The following is a 19495-nucleotide window of genomic DNA, read 5'->3' on the forward strand; positions in this document are numbered from 1 at the left end:
CACTGCAATATGTCGTGAGGACCTTTCTATCACTTTTCCCCGCACTTCTTCCTTCCAAAGTCCCATTCAATTAAATAGCCACCTCCTTTGCACGGCTCCATCCCATTGAATGGAAGAACCTCTCAAAGGCTTCATCTTGACACTGGCCCAGGCTGCCCGGAGCAGCTGTGGGTGCCCCATCCCTGGCAGGGCTCAAGGCCAGGCTGGACGGGGCTGGGAGCAGCCTGGGCTGGGGGGAGGGGTCCCTGCCCGTGGTGGGGGGTGGGACTGGGTGGTCTTGAAGGTCCCTGCCAACCCAAACCATGCTGTGACTTTATACCTTCCCACTGCTAACAGCAGACTGGCTTAGCCAAACTAATAAGCAGCGCAATCTTTCCTCCCTGCTGCAAAAATAGACCCATCCACTATTTCCCAATTCAGTACACACTTTGCTATTTTTCACATCAAACTTTCTGAGTACGGGAAGTTAAAAAAATGAACTAAAACAAACAAAAAACCCCATGCCCATTTCTCAAGGCCTTCTGCTTTTTTTTATGCCAATGAAACTACGTATGCAACTACATAATACCATTATATTTGTAACAAGAAAAATAAAAATAGAAATAAAAACAAAAACAAAACAAAAAGAAAAGCAAAAAGAAAAAAAGGAGAGTTCAGATCCATCAGATCAGTCTCTCGCCTTGCAGGCTTGCAGTCTAGAGTGAAATGTGGTCCCTCCTGTAACTGACATGCAAAATATTTCTATTACAGCTGGTAAGACAACATTTGCCAAACCAATTAATTTTTCAGGCAGAACACTTATGAATGTGTTTGTGATCTGCAGTGCTATTTCTTGGACTTTGGGAGAAATACCTTTCCAAGCTCTGATGCAACTTTTGCAAATCTGTTGTGTTGGTATCAAGAGGAGGAAGACACATAACCACATGGGAATCGGTCTTTATATGTGAAAAACTTCACACAGCTGCCTCATGTAAGAAGCCCTTGGAGTGTTCTGGTAAGTACTCAGATCATCCAAAGAGAGATGTGGTATAATAGTTGAGATCTAATTTTAGGGAGAGCTCTGTAACCTTCAATGAGTCATATATTGTTGTTTTTACTTGACCTTAACAAACAATCAAATAATTTGCTCCACTTTGAATAAGAAGGACAAAAGACATCTCCTCAGCAATATCCTATTAATTTTGCAAAAGATCATATAAATCTCAATCAGCAGTGGCCAAGATGAAGCTTTTTATTTTGTTTTGTTCATTTTTAGATTCATATCCCTGGGTTTCATGCTATTTGCAGATCAATGGAAAAAAAAGAGCAGGTCAGGAGTCAATAGCAGTTATGCCAATCAGTGTTGCTCTAGAGACTGAATTCTTTCATCTGAGTCTTCCCCGCCTCCTCCCAAGTCTAGGAAGCTTACGGGGGGAGGGGGGAGAAAAAAAACTCACACAGATGTGTACACACATAGAAAAATGATTTCCATGGAGGGAGGACAGAAATCTTTCACATTTGCTAGCTTAGCATGAATTGCATTTGGCTATGTTAACATGTTGGCTTCACCTGAAAGAGCCAGGTACTCCAAACACAGCAGTGCTAAGCCCATATGATATTTTTTGTGACTCAACTGAATATTTTTGCTTAGAGCCATTAGAAAAGCTAAATTTACTTGCTGTTTGCAAGAATCCGTTTAACAGTTTGCACAAATATTCAAGACTGATCCACAAACTTCACACTTGGCTTTTGTTTCCGCCTGGGTTTTCAGCTCCCCTGCAACTGTTCCTTCGTGCTAGCGGCAGGCTGGGGAAGTTGAATGGCTAGAATCAACTCCAAGAGAATCGGTACTGCTGACCTGCATCACCTAGCCGGCATTCATCATGGGAAGGGGTAACAGGCGATGCAAGCATCCCACCCACGGGCCGTTGGTAGCCCATGGGCAGAGCGCCGTGGCTCGCTGCCTGCCCGCCTGGCTCCAGGGGCGGGATGTCGGTGGGATAATCTGCCCAGGGAAACCCCTCTCACTGACACCAGGTCGGTTGTTGGATTACTGGTTTTCAATGAACTATTTGGGTTTAGTCATGCACTTTTTAATTCCTCGTCATGCCACGTTCCAGTTAGTTTCATTTTTCTGTGTACTTCAGACAGTGCTGGCCACTGCTAATTACCCCTACGTTTGAGTCGGGCAAGGAATTGCTCTATTTCTACACGTTTTAACATCGGCTGCAAATGTGCAAATGTCATATTTCAAGCTCGAAATGACATCCATGGCAGCAGCATTTCCAAGGTATGTCTTGTCTTCTAAGACAATCATGCTGCGGCGATGGAAGGCATTCTGTCCTGTAATTTTCTTAATGGATCTAATCAAAACCTTTTTACAATGCTCTGTGAGAATCAAATGGGCAATTTCCATATATACATTTGTTTGCTTTTGAGATATATACTTCTGAAAGTGTTCAAGTATTTCCATCTAGTTGCCAAATGACTTTGGTTAGCATCATCCATAGCATCTCAATAGCAATCTGAGGTTTGTCATGATGCCGTCCCTGATAATAAAAACCTTAGTTCTGCTCCCTAAACAGATGACAGGCATTTTAAATTTGGAGAGGGGCAGGGGATGACATATTGGGATGATGGGGCATGGGTAGGACACAACAACAAAAAATGAACAAAAAAAACCCCTATGCTGAATTTTCAGTCATGTTCTGTGTCCAAATTCACAAAAACTTTGGAATTTTGAAACATTTTTACAATGGCCAAGGAACAGTAGAAACTTAGATGTAATGAATAAAGCATTCCTGGAGGTAAAACTAGGGTGCTTTTTTTTTTTCATTTTAATTGAACATCTTTAAGAAGAAAAGAAAAAAAAAAGTAAAAATTTCTATTAGCTTAGCAATTCTCAAGTAATTAACATTCTTAAGTAATATTCTCTAATATATCTGCTTTTTACTTTTCTATCTTTTAGCAAAACCATCACATAACTAAGGACAACACTTTATTACTATGCTGTAACACAAACCCTTTCAAGAAGCATCCAGCCATTGCTCAATGTTCTTAAAAAGTATCTCAAGGGTCCTAAAATTTGAACAAACAACCCAAGGCACCCAAATAATTTGTCAGCTTTAGTTTTCAAAGAGCAATTTCTGATGTTTCTGCAGAACTGCTATGTAAAAGAGCTCATCTAGATCAATCCCACTGGATCATCTCTTATAGTGCAAAAAGGCTTCACAAAATGCATTCCCTGAAAATTTCATTTGAAAAGGGGTGGAGGAGTGCAGATAAGTCGAGGAAGGGATAAATCTCAGGAAACACAGACACAGCACTTTCACATTTTAAAATAAAAGTTTTTGCATGTCTCCTTTCTTACATCCACTTTACATTTTTTGAATCACTTGTGTATGAAAAATGGAAATAGTGATTTTTGTCAAGCACTGAAATCAACAGAAATTTCCGTTTAAATAAGTATATCTTTCACAGATAACTTCAGAATTCATGGCAATATGGTGGGGCTTTTTCGCTAATAGGATTGAAAGCAAATGCTGAAATCTCCATAAAATGCATTTTCCATTTTCTGCATAGTCTATTACATGACTATGTACAGCAGTGCTCGGTAAAATACCCTATGAAATTATTTCCCGTACTTCAAAAATTGGGAGAGTCCTGGTGTGCTAGGATCTAAGCTAGCACCTACGCGCTGTAAGCCGGTAGTTCTATTAGCACCAGGACGAAAGGACTCTGATTTCCATAGATCTGAGTCGCCGTCTTATTCGAGTTTTTAAATTGACAGAACAAGGTCGCAGAACAAGCTCAGCCCATATTAGACATCAGGAAGCGCTGATAATAAATAAATAATTTTCGAGGGAGGAAATATAGGTATAACAGATCTAATAAAGAATAAAGAATACAGATAATAAATAGAAATAATACAAAATAATAGTATATTATATATATGTATATAAATAATGAATTCTCAAGGAAGGAGTGAATCCATGAGTGCCTATTTATAAAAGACAAGCTCTAATTATACCTTTCTCAGACACAAGGCATCCATAATGCCCGTTCTCTGGCTTCTCTCGCATCTGCAAAGACGTGACTTGTGCTGCATCCCCCCCCAAGTGGGAAGGCTACACGTGCGGGGATACACACTGAAAGCCAGGAGGCAGGAGTCATTCCCATCTTACATCCATCTTTCCAACAGAAATACTCGGGCGGGGGGCGGGGGGGGGGGGTGGGAAGAAGAAAAAAAACTGGAAGAATTTCGTCTTTAGCATCTACAGAGGCATCAGGAAGAGCTGACCCAGCACGTCACAAACCAGCTTTCGTAACCCCCGAGAAGACGGGAACGCCACCTTACACGAGGTGCCCCCGTGAAGTGAGCCCCTTCTGCCTGGCAGAAGCACACGTGTGTCTTCAGGCTCTGGGCCGGCTTAGCCACCGCTCTGCGGGGTAAGACAGCACCCAGTACAAGGCTATCAATAAACTTTAGTCATATGTGGGTGAATGAAAACATTTTCTTCACCATATGGTCTACTATGAAAATAATTGCCAAATGACAGAAGCTCACTAATATTGATGCCAAATACATAGATAATACTGTCAACTTGTGATCAGCCTACATTTGCCTATTTTAAGACATACAAATGAGCGCAGTTTGAAAACATCCACATGAAGCTTCAGACTGAAGAACCCTGCAAAGACACAGATTCCCAACACGCGTGGAAAGCGTTGGGATTTTGTAATTGTTCAGACTTTTTATTCTACAGGTAAAGAGCAGACATTGCATTGCAAAGAGGTAGCTTTAAATAAAGTTCAGGGAAAAAATGGTAAGTGACAAGACACAAGCATCCTGCTTTGCTGGAAATAATTTCTTGTGGCTACTGTTCTGCAGGGAGGAAATACGCTCCTTGTTGGGTCTGGAAGTGGTGCAGGGGAAGGAAATCTGGAGTTTGTGCTGCAACAATTTGCAACTCTCCATGTTCGAGACAATTTGAGACAGTTACTTTAATAGTGTGGTGTAGTGCTTATAAACAAAATGCTTTTTTAGCGTTAAGGAAGTGCACAAACATTTTTCAAGTATCCTTGCTGCAAATGTAAGATCATTTTATGAGCCCAAGAATTATATATGCAGCGTTTTTCAAACCTATAAAACAAACCGTAGTTGTTCCTTTGGTATTTTTCAGACTGGAGATGTGCAGAGCAGTCATTACCAAACCTATCAGATTTTAAATCACATTTCCTAACCGAGACATTCGTATTTTACAATAGCTTGTATGGGGATCCCTCGCTATTACAGTCAGAGTTTATAACTTGGGCAAGACAGGATGTGCTACGTGTCAGAACTTAACAAGTGTGGACAATCTGTGAGTCTCTGCTCAGCAGCCCAGATCATTCGTTCACGTTAGGATTTCATTTATTCAGCAGGGAGCATTTTGTCTAAATAACCTCTGACATCTCACGCAAACGTTTTGACCTTGGGAGAAAAGCGCTGTAAGCTCGCGTGCCTCGCAGGATGAAGGACAGGGATTGCATATGCAAAACAGGAGGGATCAGAAGAGTCGGGACACTCTCCTTTTCTTGCCTGATGATCAACACCCCTGTTACGGACCTGATGGCAGAGCAAAAAGCCTCCACCGGTATGACCCTACCCTCATATTACAATAAGGGGACCACACCCCCTATATTATGACCAATAAAACTAAAGGAAAGAAAGAAAGAAAAGAAAAAAAGATTGATTCTTTTTCTGTCCCAGAGTATGACTCACACACTTTCCTTGGGGACATAGTCATCTCCAGTACAATATTATGGGATCTCTCAGTTTTTCTTTTTAAAGTACACTAAAGAATACACACTAGTTGTCTGGAAATATGAGACCTTGTCACATTCAAATTGCTCACCTAAAAGCATTATTCTTTAAGTCTTTGGGGTAATCAAATGGAATGCTTCTAATCTATACTTATACCCCACCAGTCATTCTTGGTGATGTCTTCTGGACCATCTCAAGCTGCTGGGCACTGCTCGTTGCCTGGCTAGCTTGGCGTGGCTTGGGTACATCTTACTCCACCGCTAAGCCCACTGCAAGCCCACAGCCCTAAGCAATCTGATCCACCTCAGATCTGGCCCTGCTCAGAGCGGCAGGTTGTACTAGATGCCCTGGAAAGTCATCATCATTCTGTGTTTCTAAAATTCAGGCCAGCACCAACGCAAGAGTGAGCAGGGGTGGCACGTAGTCACTGCACCAAGCCATGTTGACAGTGACCACCAGTAGCTGCACTGAATAGGATTTTCTGAACCATCGTGCATCCATTCCAGAACAGCTTAATCTCCCTAGCTCTTGTAATAGCTTTCTTTACACAACTACTTTGCAGGAAAATATCAAGCTTCCTAAAATCAAGTAGAATTCCATAATGCTCTTTCCTTATTCGCAAGGTCTGTTATCCTGTAGCAAAAGCAGAAGTGATACGATAGATATGAAATGAGTTTTTGAAGGGAGGAGGGGAAGGATTTTTTTTTCTTGGTATGCAGCATGCTGGATGGAGGCTACGAAGACCACTGATCACAGCATATCACATAAACTGATCTGATAAACTGATTAATGTGCTGACTCCATATTATCTTATTCTGTTGTCTATTTGATTTACATGTATTATTTAGCTTACTCATTTAATCTCGTTAATAAAATATCAGATTGGAAGTCTGTGTGGATTGCATGTTTTCTCCCCAGGTATTAAGATTAAAAACCTGAGGAATCCCCAGATAGTGACTTTGTAAATCTCTAAGCGATGGTAAAAAGAAATGCCTTATGGCACTTCCATAATTGATGCTTGAATCACAGCACTGCTGGAGTCTATAGGAAACAATATTTGCATATCAGTCATTTCTTTTGACAAACAACAGGGGTTTCAGAATCTGCAAGGAGTGGCTGTGGTGTATATAACCCAGCCATCAGAAAGGTTGATCGCTATCCGGAAAAATCAATCTCCGCTTCTCACAGGGTGGTTAAGTGAAAATGCACCTGCGCCATTTGGATTCAATAACAAAAATAGAGTTACAACATTATTAGGAAAAATATATGAATAACACAATGAAAATAAAGTCAACTTTGGCCACGCTTATGGTCAAGAGCAGAAATGGAATTTCATGGTCACATTATCGGAGACCAGTTATCTTTCTGAATAGTAAAGAATTTGTCTGAGGGGAGATGTAACAGTGGAACAAACAGAGCCACAGGCTAACCACTACAAAACATGACTTATCTCACCGATCTCAAGCAAGAAGTACGGCTCATAGTTTGAATATTCACACTCCATCCTCAGTATGGCATTTTAAAAAGATACTGTATCTGTCAAATAAATTGAAATAACCGCAAGAAATGAACCACAATCTTCTAGGATATTGTAGACTTACAAAATAAGCTAGGTTCATCAGAAAGGTATACCTTGCCAACACCCATACCTCTTATTGCTCGTACATACCTTGTCTGTATATACATGCTTACACTTACAAAGGTATGCTTCATGCAGAGAGATCCAAAAGACGTAATCTTAAAAAATTTTGTTTTGGTGTAACAAGGAGACTACTACTGAAGGTAGTATAGATAAAGCAACCCGCTTGAAAGGCTAAATTTTGAAGAGACGCTTTTCAACATACATTTAAAATATTATTTTTTAGGTATTCGAAAAAAGGCTCACAGATTGCCTCTCTAACACCTGCCAATGAGACAGACATATTTCCACAATTTTAAATAGTAAATCTAAGTTCCGGATCAGAGGAACTTTAGAAGACTGAGTCAGATGATATTGTCCTAAAAGTGAACGCCTCTGTTGGCTTACCCATAATCTTTTAAATTTCTAGTTTTTCAAACTGAAATATCAATAAAAAGCCTGACCACAGCACTGCAAGATTTTTTACATCAAGGATAAACCTGTTTAAGCTTTAGCATATTTTCTTATCCTTTTTTTTTTTTTTTTTTTTTTTTAAGAAAATGAGGTAAGTCTCATTTTCTGGTGGCATGAGTGTCACCAGGTATGTTTGTGTACCTGTCTACTGTGAATAGCTTTGCAACTGGCTGACTGATTTCAATCAGTTTTGACACAAAGACAAAGGTCTAAGTGATAATATGTTCCTACCAACATTATGAAATTAAATAACCAGAGACACTCTATTAGTGCTCCACTCGAGAGAAAAACTGCAACATGAGCTTATCCTTTATTAGACACCAAGATTTCAGTCTTGAAATACAAAGCCATAGGGAAACTGGGCTTGCCTACAAAGAAATTAAATCTTGATGTAAAATAAATAAACAAAACTTGTATGCCTGAGAGGTAGGTCAGTTGTACAGGAAACATCAAACTTTTTCAGTCTCTGAGGGGTGTCCTTGCTGCCACCTTTATTCCCGGCACACCTTTCCTTAGGGAATCCCCATACCATCAGACATCTTCGGCATGCGGGTCTGGTAGGCAATGATCAACTCTTCACCTTTACCTTCAAGTTTGTTAATTGCAAAGGCATGTTTTTGAGACCCTGAGCTATTCTCTGTCGTAATTTTTCTTAAATCTTTCCAATTTTTTGGTTTCTATTTTAAAGTATAAAACCCCACAATGTGGCCCAGCAACCCGTACTATAGCAGCATCCCCAATACTCCCGCATCACCTCTCGGCGCTTCATATCTCCCACCTACACCTTCAAAGAATGGATGTCTTCAGGTACAAAACCAGCAGCAACTTTCTTTTTTTCACAGATTAACGAACTTAAATTAGAGGGGGTATTCAAATTCAGCATTCACTTAACCTGTTTGGCTCTAAGGAAGAATTACTGGTTTTCATGACTAGGTATTTTTGAAACCATCACAACAGGAGGATAAAATTACAGCAAAAATAGGAATCAAAACATATAGGTGAACTAAGTCCAGTCAAGAAGAAATTGCAGACAATGACAACTATGGTAAACTTTAAGTAGTAATATAAATTTCTGGTGTATATGCAGAGACATTCTACTTGTGTATGTGTACAAGGTTGAAATGTTTGAGTCTGACAGATCAACAAGAAAAGAACTATTTTAAACAAGGTAAAAAATTGTTATTTTAAATAATGTGGGACATAATTTCAATGCTTAATTGAAATCCTAGAACTGATTATGGCTCATCTGTGTACACAGAAGGGCAGAAGAATGAGCAGCTACAACAAATGCCAGCAGTGTTTGACCCCCTCTAGGAAACAAACCACAGAAGATTTCTGGAAAGTGGATGTGCCCAGAGCAAAAACTGGGAATTGACGTTCAAATTCTCATCATTTGTTAGTAATTAGTCATAGCAGTTTGAAATAACAGCTCTAGTACAAAAGTAATGATGTGTCATTCACACACAATTCCCAGTGGTTATGATGTACCAGAAGTACAGGAATCCTAATTGGTATGAAGTCTAAAGATGTTTATTAGCAAAATTCAAATAGAAAGTACCGTATTGCTGAGAACCCCACAAACTGTTGTGCTGGTGGAGAAGTGAAATTAATGCTCGTGGCAAGGCAGAACATGAAAGCCCGCGGAGATGATGAGCCCAGACCTAGCTGCTGACAGTGCTCCCCACATCAGGTACCGGCAAACATGGAATATTAAACAATGTTTCTCTCTGCCAGCATCAGAGAACTTGCTGCCGCTTAAAACAGTGGATTGAATGAAGGCAACGCAACAAAGCCAAACCCAGGATGGCAGCAAATTTGCCCATTTTAAGAGTGTGACTACACTAACAAAATAACTGACTCAGCTGGTAGACAAAACTACTGCTCTTATGTAAATGAAACATTCCGTATTAACACATAACCAAAACATCTGGAGGTAAAGCACTCAGGTGCACTAGCTGGTGGGCAAAGGAAGGATGGCATTGAAATGGGGCACAAAACCTTGAGGGACAGGGAAGAATATCTAAATAGGAATGTTAGACACTAGAATCAATATATCATGCTACTAAATAATGCTATCAAAATTATTTAATTCGCAAAACCAGGAAATAACAAATTTCAACCATGGAAGCACATCAAGAATTTGACTGTACGTATTGATATAACACAGGTTGCAAACCCCCTGCCTCAACACACAGCAGTATAACATAGGTTCCCTTCCTCAAAGAAATACAACAGTGCACAAATTGCTGTTTGTTATGAGGTCTCGTGAGCATACGAGGCTTGGATAGGAGTATGGCCAAAGAACCTGTGGCTGAGATTCCCTGCCACACCTGTATTTTAATTAAATGCAGAATCCCCTTTCACAACTCAAAAAAATCCATAAACCACTTATGCACGCTATGGAAGTATACCAGTGGCCTGCATATTTGTTCCTTTTTTACAGTTTCGTTATGAGGCAAGTTGTTCTCCCTGCGCTTCCTTAAAAGTCAGCAATGTCGTTGTCTTAAAAGATAAATTTCCTTTTTCTACAGGAAACACTTACCACCTAACGGCACCACCACATTTCTACTGATGCGAAGGGACTGGTTTCTGTGGGACATACTACTCAGTAACTTGTTTCTGTGCGCCCACCAAGAAGCAACACAACCCTTCCTAAGGGTGTACATTCAGCAGACGGGCGAGTGGGCGGCAGCCCCCGGACGCCCCGGAGGGCAGTACTGTTCACAGCGCCGTACTGGTCTGAGCAGCAGAACCTCAGCACCAAAGCCTGGGCTGGGCTGGAGCTTCCAGAGAGCTGCTAGCTTCAGCAGTGGCAGAGAGGTTCAATAACAACATTCTACACCTACCGCACAACCCTGAAGGTTTTCTTGCAAGTAGCAGACAGATAGAAACACGTTCCCTGAAAGTGCTGCCAGCGCTCTTCTGCTGTGCAGCGAGTATACATTACTGAAATACTTTGTTTATAAGAAAGTAAAATAAACCTCCTTACCGCAACACCAGTCGCAGTGACCGTTGTCTCCTTTCAGATGATGCAAGCACGAAGCAGGGGACGGCAGCCTCTCCGGGGCAGGAACCGACCTTTCCCCCTTGGCTGCAGAGTTGAACGTTTTTGCCACGATGCACCTTGTCCGGCTGCCTTCCCATGGGAGCGGCCGCTCCGCCGGCAGCGTTCCTCTGGCAGCAGGGCTGTACCATCTACACCTTGCACAGCGCCACACCAGCACACCCCGCACGAGCAAGGCAGGACCAGCTCACTCCTCTTCCTCTCCATCACCTGGGCAAGCAACGTCCTGGGAAGAAAGCCCATGACAGTCACCTTCTGTTCGTTAATGGGCCACGTACCTTCCCTTTCCCAGTCTGCTTCTCCAAGAGGCGTTTGCCTTCTGAGCATTTGTGGTGAAAATTCATTAAACTGATTACTGCTTATGAAAGAGTCTTTGCCTTTGATTAGGGATCATTTAACTTGGACAGGGAGCTCAGGGATAACTGTGATGAGCAGGTGGTGCTGGTCCTGAGCCCCCGAACAAGTAAGACGTGAGCAGGACCATCCCAACAATAACGCTTTGTGCAGCGGTGCCATGGCAGTAACTCCACCACGCTAGGGCATCTGGCACCGTCCCTGGCATGTGTGACCCTCACGGATCATGAGACAGCACATCCCTGCGCTTAGCTGAAGCTTACATACACTAGGTGCATAAACTAGTTTGGTTTTTACTGAGTATAAATGCGGGCAAGCTCTGGGACCGGGCCAGAAGCCTCACCTGCGGCTGGATGCACTGCGTAGGAATTTTCCCACTTCTTGACGGCTGCGATGGGGCTCCCAGCCAAAGCATGGGCCTGGGTGACGTTAAGGTGGCAGTCAGTGAAGGATCCTTTTCTTAGTCTCTTTAATGCTTTGCAGTAATGATTTGATGCTTCACTCCTATTGCTCTTTGATTATATTGTGCATAATAACTAGTACTGTTTCCTTTTATCATATTGCACGCTGGTTTTCCTTTATTACAGTGTAATATAATAAATTGTATTTATCCTTGTATTTGATTTGGAATTCATTCTTGCTTGGTATCCAGTCAATCAGCAAAACAGCATTACAGGGTGAAACCAAGTGCCCTTTCCAGAGCAAGCCCAGAGGGTACTGGTGCACCCTGGCGCGCTCCCCAGCTGCTGCCACAGCGTGCCTCGGGCTTTTGCCAAGCCGGGATGGAAAGTCTCGGTCCACCGGCTCCTTTCGTGCTGAACATGTGCACAGAGCACCAGACCTTGCCAGGAACATGACCTTGCAGATGCACAAGCTTGCTCACGCCCAGAGCTGTTGGCCATCAATAGCCTCTCCAACGAGGTGTCATGAGGAGCACCCTGTGTCCCTGAGAACAGGAGCCAGGTACTGAAAGACATCCACTGAACATTTTGTCCTTTGCTCAATAGTAGGGTCACCTCTTACATCCCCCACTACATGCTGTCCTCGAGGGTAAGCAGATGATTAAACCAGGAAAGGAATATTGAAGCGCTTCCCAATTTAAAATATTCTGGGACACCTAGGAAAGAAAATAAAGTCAGTCAGGCTTTTCATAATACCTGTATGCCTGTAATGACTGCATACAAACTAAACATTTAGTGTTTATTGAAATAAAAACCAAAGAAGTTGCATTTTAATAGAAACCAACTTGAGAAAATAATTTCAACAGATCTATTTTCAGAAATTTTCTTAAATGCACACACACACACACACACATTCTCTCTCTCACACACTCACACACACACACACACACTCTCTCACACACTCACACACACACACACGCACACTCTCTCACACACTCACACACACACACACACTCTCTCTCTCTCTCTCTCACTCTCTTCCGGGTTTAAAGAAACATTATGTTATCTGATTTTGTTCTCCATGTCTCCCTGGCATACATTTACCATTGCTTATGTTTTTACATGTACCTGAAGATGACTGCAATTCTTAAATTTCTACTGTCTTAGTCATATAAGTAATATTTAGTAGGAAATATTTTCAAAGTTTATTTTCAGTATGTCTAGAAATCAAGAAGTGATAGAATAAACTGTTATCCAGACCTCTGTAAAAAGCCTTTCTTAATATAGCTATATTTATAGAGGGATGTATCATGAGAAGATTACTGACCCTAAAGCAACCAGAAATCTAAAATATGCTTTTTCATTAATTAATTGCATGTTGCTTCAAGAAAACTTTGTCTTTTACCCCTCAAATTTGGTTCCAATTACTTCTGAAACTTCTAATTAAGTAAATTTTGGGGGAAAAGCAGATCAGAGAGAGGAAGGTACTTGTAGCTGTACGGTCATTGTATTTTCTTACATCGCACTGATGAAACTTTACCCTACAGTCTGTGCTTTAAGCCTCCTAGCAAGTAAACACACGGAAAGGGTGTCTCATCTTCACAGAGGGTTTAAGCAGAATATATAAAAATAGCACTGGTTTTGGCATGCAGCTGAGGGCTGAGCAAGAAGAGGAATTTAGGCTAATATTCTAGCATCCTCAGTGACTACCCAGTCATGCAGTGAATGAAAATTGATCAACTAGCAATTTCTGTTCACATAATCTTAGAACAAATTAACCTTTGTTGCATTATAATAAAAAGGAGCCTCACTTCTACTTGCTGAGAGACAGGCAGTACCAAGGGAAAGCTCCTCCCTTGCTGGCGTATGTCCCGCTGAAAGTAAGAACACGCAGCAGCCAGCGGTGCGAGGAAGACGGAGGGATCGGACACCTTTCATCACGTTTTCACCAGACAGCTGAGGCGCACACACCCCCCACCCCAAATGCAGCTTGGCTCAATCATTACAAAGAACACAAGAACTGTAAACTCTAGAAGCACCAATCCTGCCTGCACGTGGTTCTTGAAGTCTGGAAATCAGCACATTGTTACTGATTTTAGCCAACACAGGCTGAAGCAGAGAAGTCGTAGCTTTATACATATATATAGCAGTGGTTTATTTAGTAGGTGAGTGGTGGTGCTGGTATTTATGAAAAGAACATGTTCTTGTTAAAAGAAATCTAAGACATCGTTTGACAACTGAGCAGCTTTGGGCAAGGAGTTATTTTCCTTAACAAGTGCTTGAGTTGTTTTTGTTAGAAGAATCACATTATTCAAAAAACTCTTTAGTGTGAAAACTGTTTGATAGGGAGTTTTACACCAAAGGTAAGCTATGTCACTGGGAGTGACAGTCCCCTCAGCACAGCCTTCCCCTGGAAACAGACTCCGGCTGGCCTCAGAAGTTGTGCGACCCTTTACACTGCAGCAGCTCTGCACGACAACGTACACCTTCGTGCAAAATGTAACAATTCTGCCCTGAATTACTGAGGAAGGTGCATGTTTCATTCTTGTGTTTGTGACGGCTAGAAGGAAGATCAAACAGGGTACCAAAATTTGTTCCAGGCCTTTTGAATGGCTTTGAAAGCATGGAAGTCTTGACAATTTAGCAGCAGTTACTTATTTTTTTTATGGACCACTTCATTTATTAGAAGGAATGGTGCCTAAAATTTCAGTGTTAGCCGCTCCGCTTCCACAAGAAAATAGAGCCTGTGTCACAAACATTATCCCACGTGTGACATCAGATGGGTAAGAGTGACATGCCTTCTGAGTGGACCAAGTGTTCAGATCAGCTTTAAAACCAAACTTCATCCCTGTAACTCCGCCACAGCCACCATTACATGCATTTCATCCATCACTTTTAAAGGAGACAGGAGTGAAATTTAAAGCAATCAAGTAGTTTGATCCCACTCCAAACTGTTAAGCGTTTAAAGCAGTAACGTTTGGAAAAGCTCTGCAGACATCATCCAGCTCGTTACAGATTTATGTTACAGCCCTCCTCTGAAGTGCCACTTCTCCTTCGGCGAGTGTTGTCTGCGCTGTTGCTGCCTGCTGACAGCAGCCCGGCCGCCAGAGCAAAACCCTTGTGGAAATCCCTCCTGCTGGCAAAGGCACGGGAGCTGCGAACTTCTGAACAAGGCAGGCAGCACGCCCTGGGGAAAGGCAGGGGTCAAACCGTCTGGGGGAAGCTCGGTCAGCTGAAGCTGGAAGAAGTTTGCTGGTAACTTTGGGGTTTTTACCCGCTTGGGCCCGCTGGCATTCGCAGTGCCGGTTTCCCCGAGGCGCTGCGGGTTCGCGGCGGGGCTGGGGTGGTTTCAGACGGCAGCGAACTGCGTCCAGACCCTGCCGGAGCTGCTGCCGCGGGGGGCACCTGCCAGCGCTGCCAGGGGAAGCGGCACGTCCCTGGCGCCCAAGCTGACACCTGCCGGGGGGGCAGCTCCCCGGCCCCCCAAGGATGCCCCGAGTCACCCGGGTCCCGAGGCGTGCGGGGAGGGCAGCTCCCCAGGCCCTTCGCCAGCGCCCCCTGCGCGGGACGCCCCCCCCCCTCCCTGCCGGAGCCGGAGCCTGTCAGAGCTCCGCAGCGGCGCGTTCCCTCCCTGCCTCTGCTCGCAAAGGCGAGAGAACAGCATTTGCCGTTTACATTCTGGTAATGACTCACTCAAAATAAGCATATCAATCACATATAATTAAGTTGTCAACCCTTAATTTAGGGTGTTGTACTACTTTAAAAAAGCAAATATAAATACCGCAGCAAAGTGACATGGAAAAAGAAAAGAGGTCTAGCTATGATTTTTATGGCCAGAGAAAACCTAGACCTCTTACTTTTCTCATTATTCCAGTTATAAGCTGAAATTTAGCTGTTTAATGTTTCAGCTGAATAAATCTCAAGCATATTTGATAGGAGACATTTAAATCTACCGTTTGTGATATGTAGCTAACCCCTCGCACAGCATAATCACTGCAATGTATTTATGAAATATTAAACCCAAATACAACTACTAGCAGCCAGTGTTACAGATATACAAAAAGTAAAATCTCTTTTACAAAGAACACAGAGGGTAAATCAATGGGAACGATTTACAGAAATGAAAGGCAGGTCCAACATAAAACAGAGGTGGTTTGCGCTTTTATGGAAAATGATTTTTAACAAAAAATGACATTTTGATGAAGATTGTTCAAAATTTTAGTGGCACTTATAGAAAAAAAAATGTAATAATTCTAAGTAAAAAAGAAAAATTAAATTGTTTGGGCAGTTGTTATAAATGCTCCTCGTGCCCTGCATTGGTTGGGCCGTACAGTTTCTATGTATCACACCATACATCACACCACACATCACCAGTGGCTTACAAACACTAACGGACATGTTCTTGGCTACGCACAGAATTTCAGCATGTTCGGTGCATTATGATTTCTGTTGGCCCATTTAATTTGCTCTAGGTTATCAGCTTCCAGCATAAGTGCTGGTTTATTTATTTCATTTTATTCAGATCCTGAGTGATCTTTTTTAGCTGTAATCTTATTTACTAAGCTGCATTATGAACCTGTGAATAGGGTTTTCTTCCATACAGTCAACATTATCTTTTGCTGGCTTTATGCTCCATCATTCTTATTTTTCTTCTGGCAAGAGATCCTTGCCAGAGGTTTCTAAACGGAAAAAAAAACTTTTTAAAAAATCTTGCTGTAATTATCTTCTCACTTTCCTTAATTTGGGATTGACATCAAGGAAATGTTTTACTGTTCCAGAACAGCTGGTACATGTTTCCTGTCTGAAACGTAATGAGTACATAAGTGATCATCCTTTTCAATATCCCTTTGGATGTCAAGATCACGATACAGGATACCTGTGATAAAACCCCACAGCTCTCAAAATCTAGATGGAGAGATGCCCAAAGGCCTCTAGGAGTCAGTGTGGTTGCTCCTGCCTCTCCCAGGTGCCATTCAGGTTAATACCAAATGAAAATTTCGTAAGTTTTCAAGATCCCACAAGGTATGAACGCTTGACAGGTGGATTTCAAAATAGATTATTTTTTTCCCCTCCCTCAAATTCATGAAAGATTTTGATCCTTGGCGTCAATATATATTTCAAACATGAATAAATGGCAAAATCTATGTTAAAAATCCATCATTTAATAGGCAAAGTGACAACTTATTTCCTTTCTTTTGATAGAGAACTTATACAGGAAAGGTGTTTTATAAAAGAAGAAAGTAATAGAGAGTCTGATCCAGTGATTTTAATTATTTCTACAACAACTAGGGAAAAATCAGAGTGACTTTTCAGTAATACTGTGCACCACCTTACTCGGAAAGTATCCCAAAGAGGCAAAACTAAAAATAGTAGAATTAAGCCCAATACTGTATTCAATTGAGCACTTTGATTGATGATATTTTCATTGCAGGGACATCCAATAAATAAAGTGAAAGCAATCAATATGGAATTGTAATTATTTTTTTCATTCATCTTTTGTTTTGAAAGAATCGCTTTTGAAAAGACAGCACACCTTTGCATGTGGCCAGGTGCTACGCTCAGCACCAGGAGCACAGCACATGCCTTGTGTGTCAGTAGCTAGGTCAAAATTCCTGAAGCCAAAGGCTACGCACAGCTGTGGGTAGGTAAACACGGGTAACAGCCTCTAAGTAGAAGGGATTAGATACTGCATGCTCCTAATTGCTGTGCCTTTCTTTTCCAGGCTGGCCTGTCAGGAAAGCAGCAGCATCAGTCCAAGGGCAGAGCACAGTAGGGACAGAAGGCACTTCAGCATCTCTCCCTCCCATGGTGGCAGGGCCAGGGAACCCCGGGGATGTCCAGAGAGACCTCGGCTCCTCACAAACAGTCCCAGAAATAAAAAGGAAAACCAGTAGGCACTAGACACTACATTCCTAGTGCTAGAAATTTATCGTGTTGATCAGGGACCTCTCACTGGTTAAACTCTAAAGCTAATCTCAGCTTCTTTGAACAAACCACTCTGTTGTATTTTGAGTATTATTTTCCAGAGGAACAGGAACCGAAACACTACAGTAATCACATTTCTTTGTGGAGTATGAAGAGAATCTTTTCAGAAACCATACAAACAAATCAGGATAAGTTCTGCAGCTGCACAGATGAGAACAACATAGAGCAGAACAGAGAAACACTTCTTTTGCCATTAAAAGCAGGTAAATAAATAAAACAAGAGTGCTTCACAATACTGCCGCAGATTGTTTCCACAGAAGCAGTCTGGATGCAGTCAGAACAATCAAGTTGGACCTGATCTGGTAGCGCAGTTAATATTAGCTGTTAGAAATTAATTCCATAATATTAATTTCTGGTTTGTTGGCTTTTATTGACCAACAATTTGGTGTCAGGCGGAGTGTTGCATAACTGATTGCTTGCCAGCAATACTATCTTTCAGAAGGCAACAAGCATCTTATCTATACTAGAGGAGAAAAAGATAATAATCTCTTGGCAAGGTACTGTTTACAAAAGCCAGATTTATACTGGCAGTAATGCCTTTAAATTGCAATTAACAATGGTTTCACGGTTTAGTTTACTGTGAAAAGAAAGATTATTAAAGATTTGAAGAAACATACTTGCTGACACTACTTTGCGTCGATATTTAGACATCTGGATGCCCCAGTACACCGCACTGACGGTTCAGACAGGGTGCTCTGGTGTACATTGCTCTTCAGTGGATGCTCTACGGTAAAACACATCTGCTTTGTGCACAGCCTCTTACAAGTTACTGGGCGTGCAATAATACTTTAAGAGTTTTTTGACCTCTTGAGAGCTGGAGCTGTGGGGTGTATCTAGCAATGCACCCCTCTGATGGTGCAGAACCTCTGGAGAGGGTCAGTACGGGCTCCTCGAGCATCCTCCAGGTACAGGCTGCTCCTCAGGAGGGAGACCTTCACCACACTGGGCAAGCAAGCTTCTCCCAGGACCAGGGCTTGCAAGGGTAAAGCAGACCCTCCATCACCTGTAACTCAGCAAGACTTTGAGGATCTGGACATAGGAGGAAAACTAATCTCTTCCATCCCTTAACCAACTGACAACATACCTCAGCCTAAATCCGTGTGTCTTCTGCTACTCTGAGCATGCTGTCATTTGAAACACATTCACTGTGTCTCCATGTTCCTGCTTTTCTCCACATCCGACTCTCTCAAAATACTGATGAGCCTGTCATTCCAATTGCTCTAATACTCATCTGTATCTGGTGTCAGGCATAAAATTCAGAAGATCTTCTGTAAGATGTTTTTGCTGTTGTGCAGTAATACAAAAACATATTCATAAAGTCTATGCATTTGTCAATATGATAAATAGTGTTATCTCTCAGAAGCTGAATTCATTACCTTCTCTGATGCTATCAGTACTGAGCAGAGTACTAACAGATCAGGTGAAAACAGCATTAGAAAGCAGGTTGCCTTCATATTAGGTGCCTGTGTGGCTACAAGCAGAAAAGCTGACATATTTACCAGAAATACTAATAACTCTAGATGCCTTTAATGTTGACCCATTCTAATACTGAAGTCACATCAATTAAATTTAAAAACAAACTCTCTGCACAGCTTATTGTATTGCTTCAGGTTAAAGACATGTCTCCTCTGAGTATTGTAATATATCTTTATTAAAATGAACAGGAATGTACACATTTTTCAACTGCCATTCTGCAGCTGGATAACAGATGGTAACAAAAATGGATTTCTTTCAAGGCCAAAGTATTTTGAGTATTCTGAAGTGTTCATGGCTGTGGCTAGCATGATAACCTCTACAGTGCTAAATTACGCTCT

General features: G+C 41.9%; 1 long non-coding RNA gene across 1 annotated transcript; it reads left to right on the forward strand.

Moving 5' to 3' along the window:
- The first annotated feature begins 14817 nt into the window (after nucleotides 1-14817).
- Nucleotides 14818-19233, forward strand: LOC129737191 (uncharacterized). Its single transcript, XR_008734764.1, has 3 exons — nucleotides 14818-14951; nucleotides 17205-17337; nucleotides 17419-19233. It is a non-coding gene; the product is annotated as an uncharacterized LOC129737191 (long non-coding RNA).
- Nucleotides 19234-19495: the final 262 nt, after the last annotated feature.

The sequence above is a fragment of the Falco cherrug genome, chromosome 12 (assembly GCF_023634085.1).
Source record: "Falco cherrug isolate bFalChe1 chromosome 12, bFalChe1.pri, whole genome shotgun sequence".
NCBI classification, from domain to species: Eukaryota; Metazoa; Chordata; class Aves; order Falconiformes; family Falconidae; genus Falco; species Falco cherrug.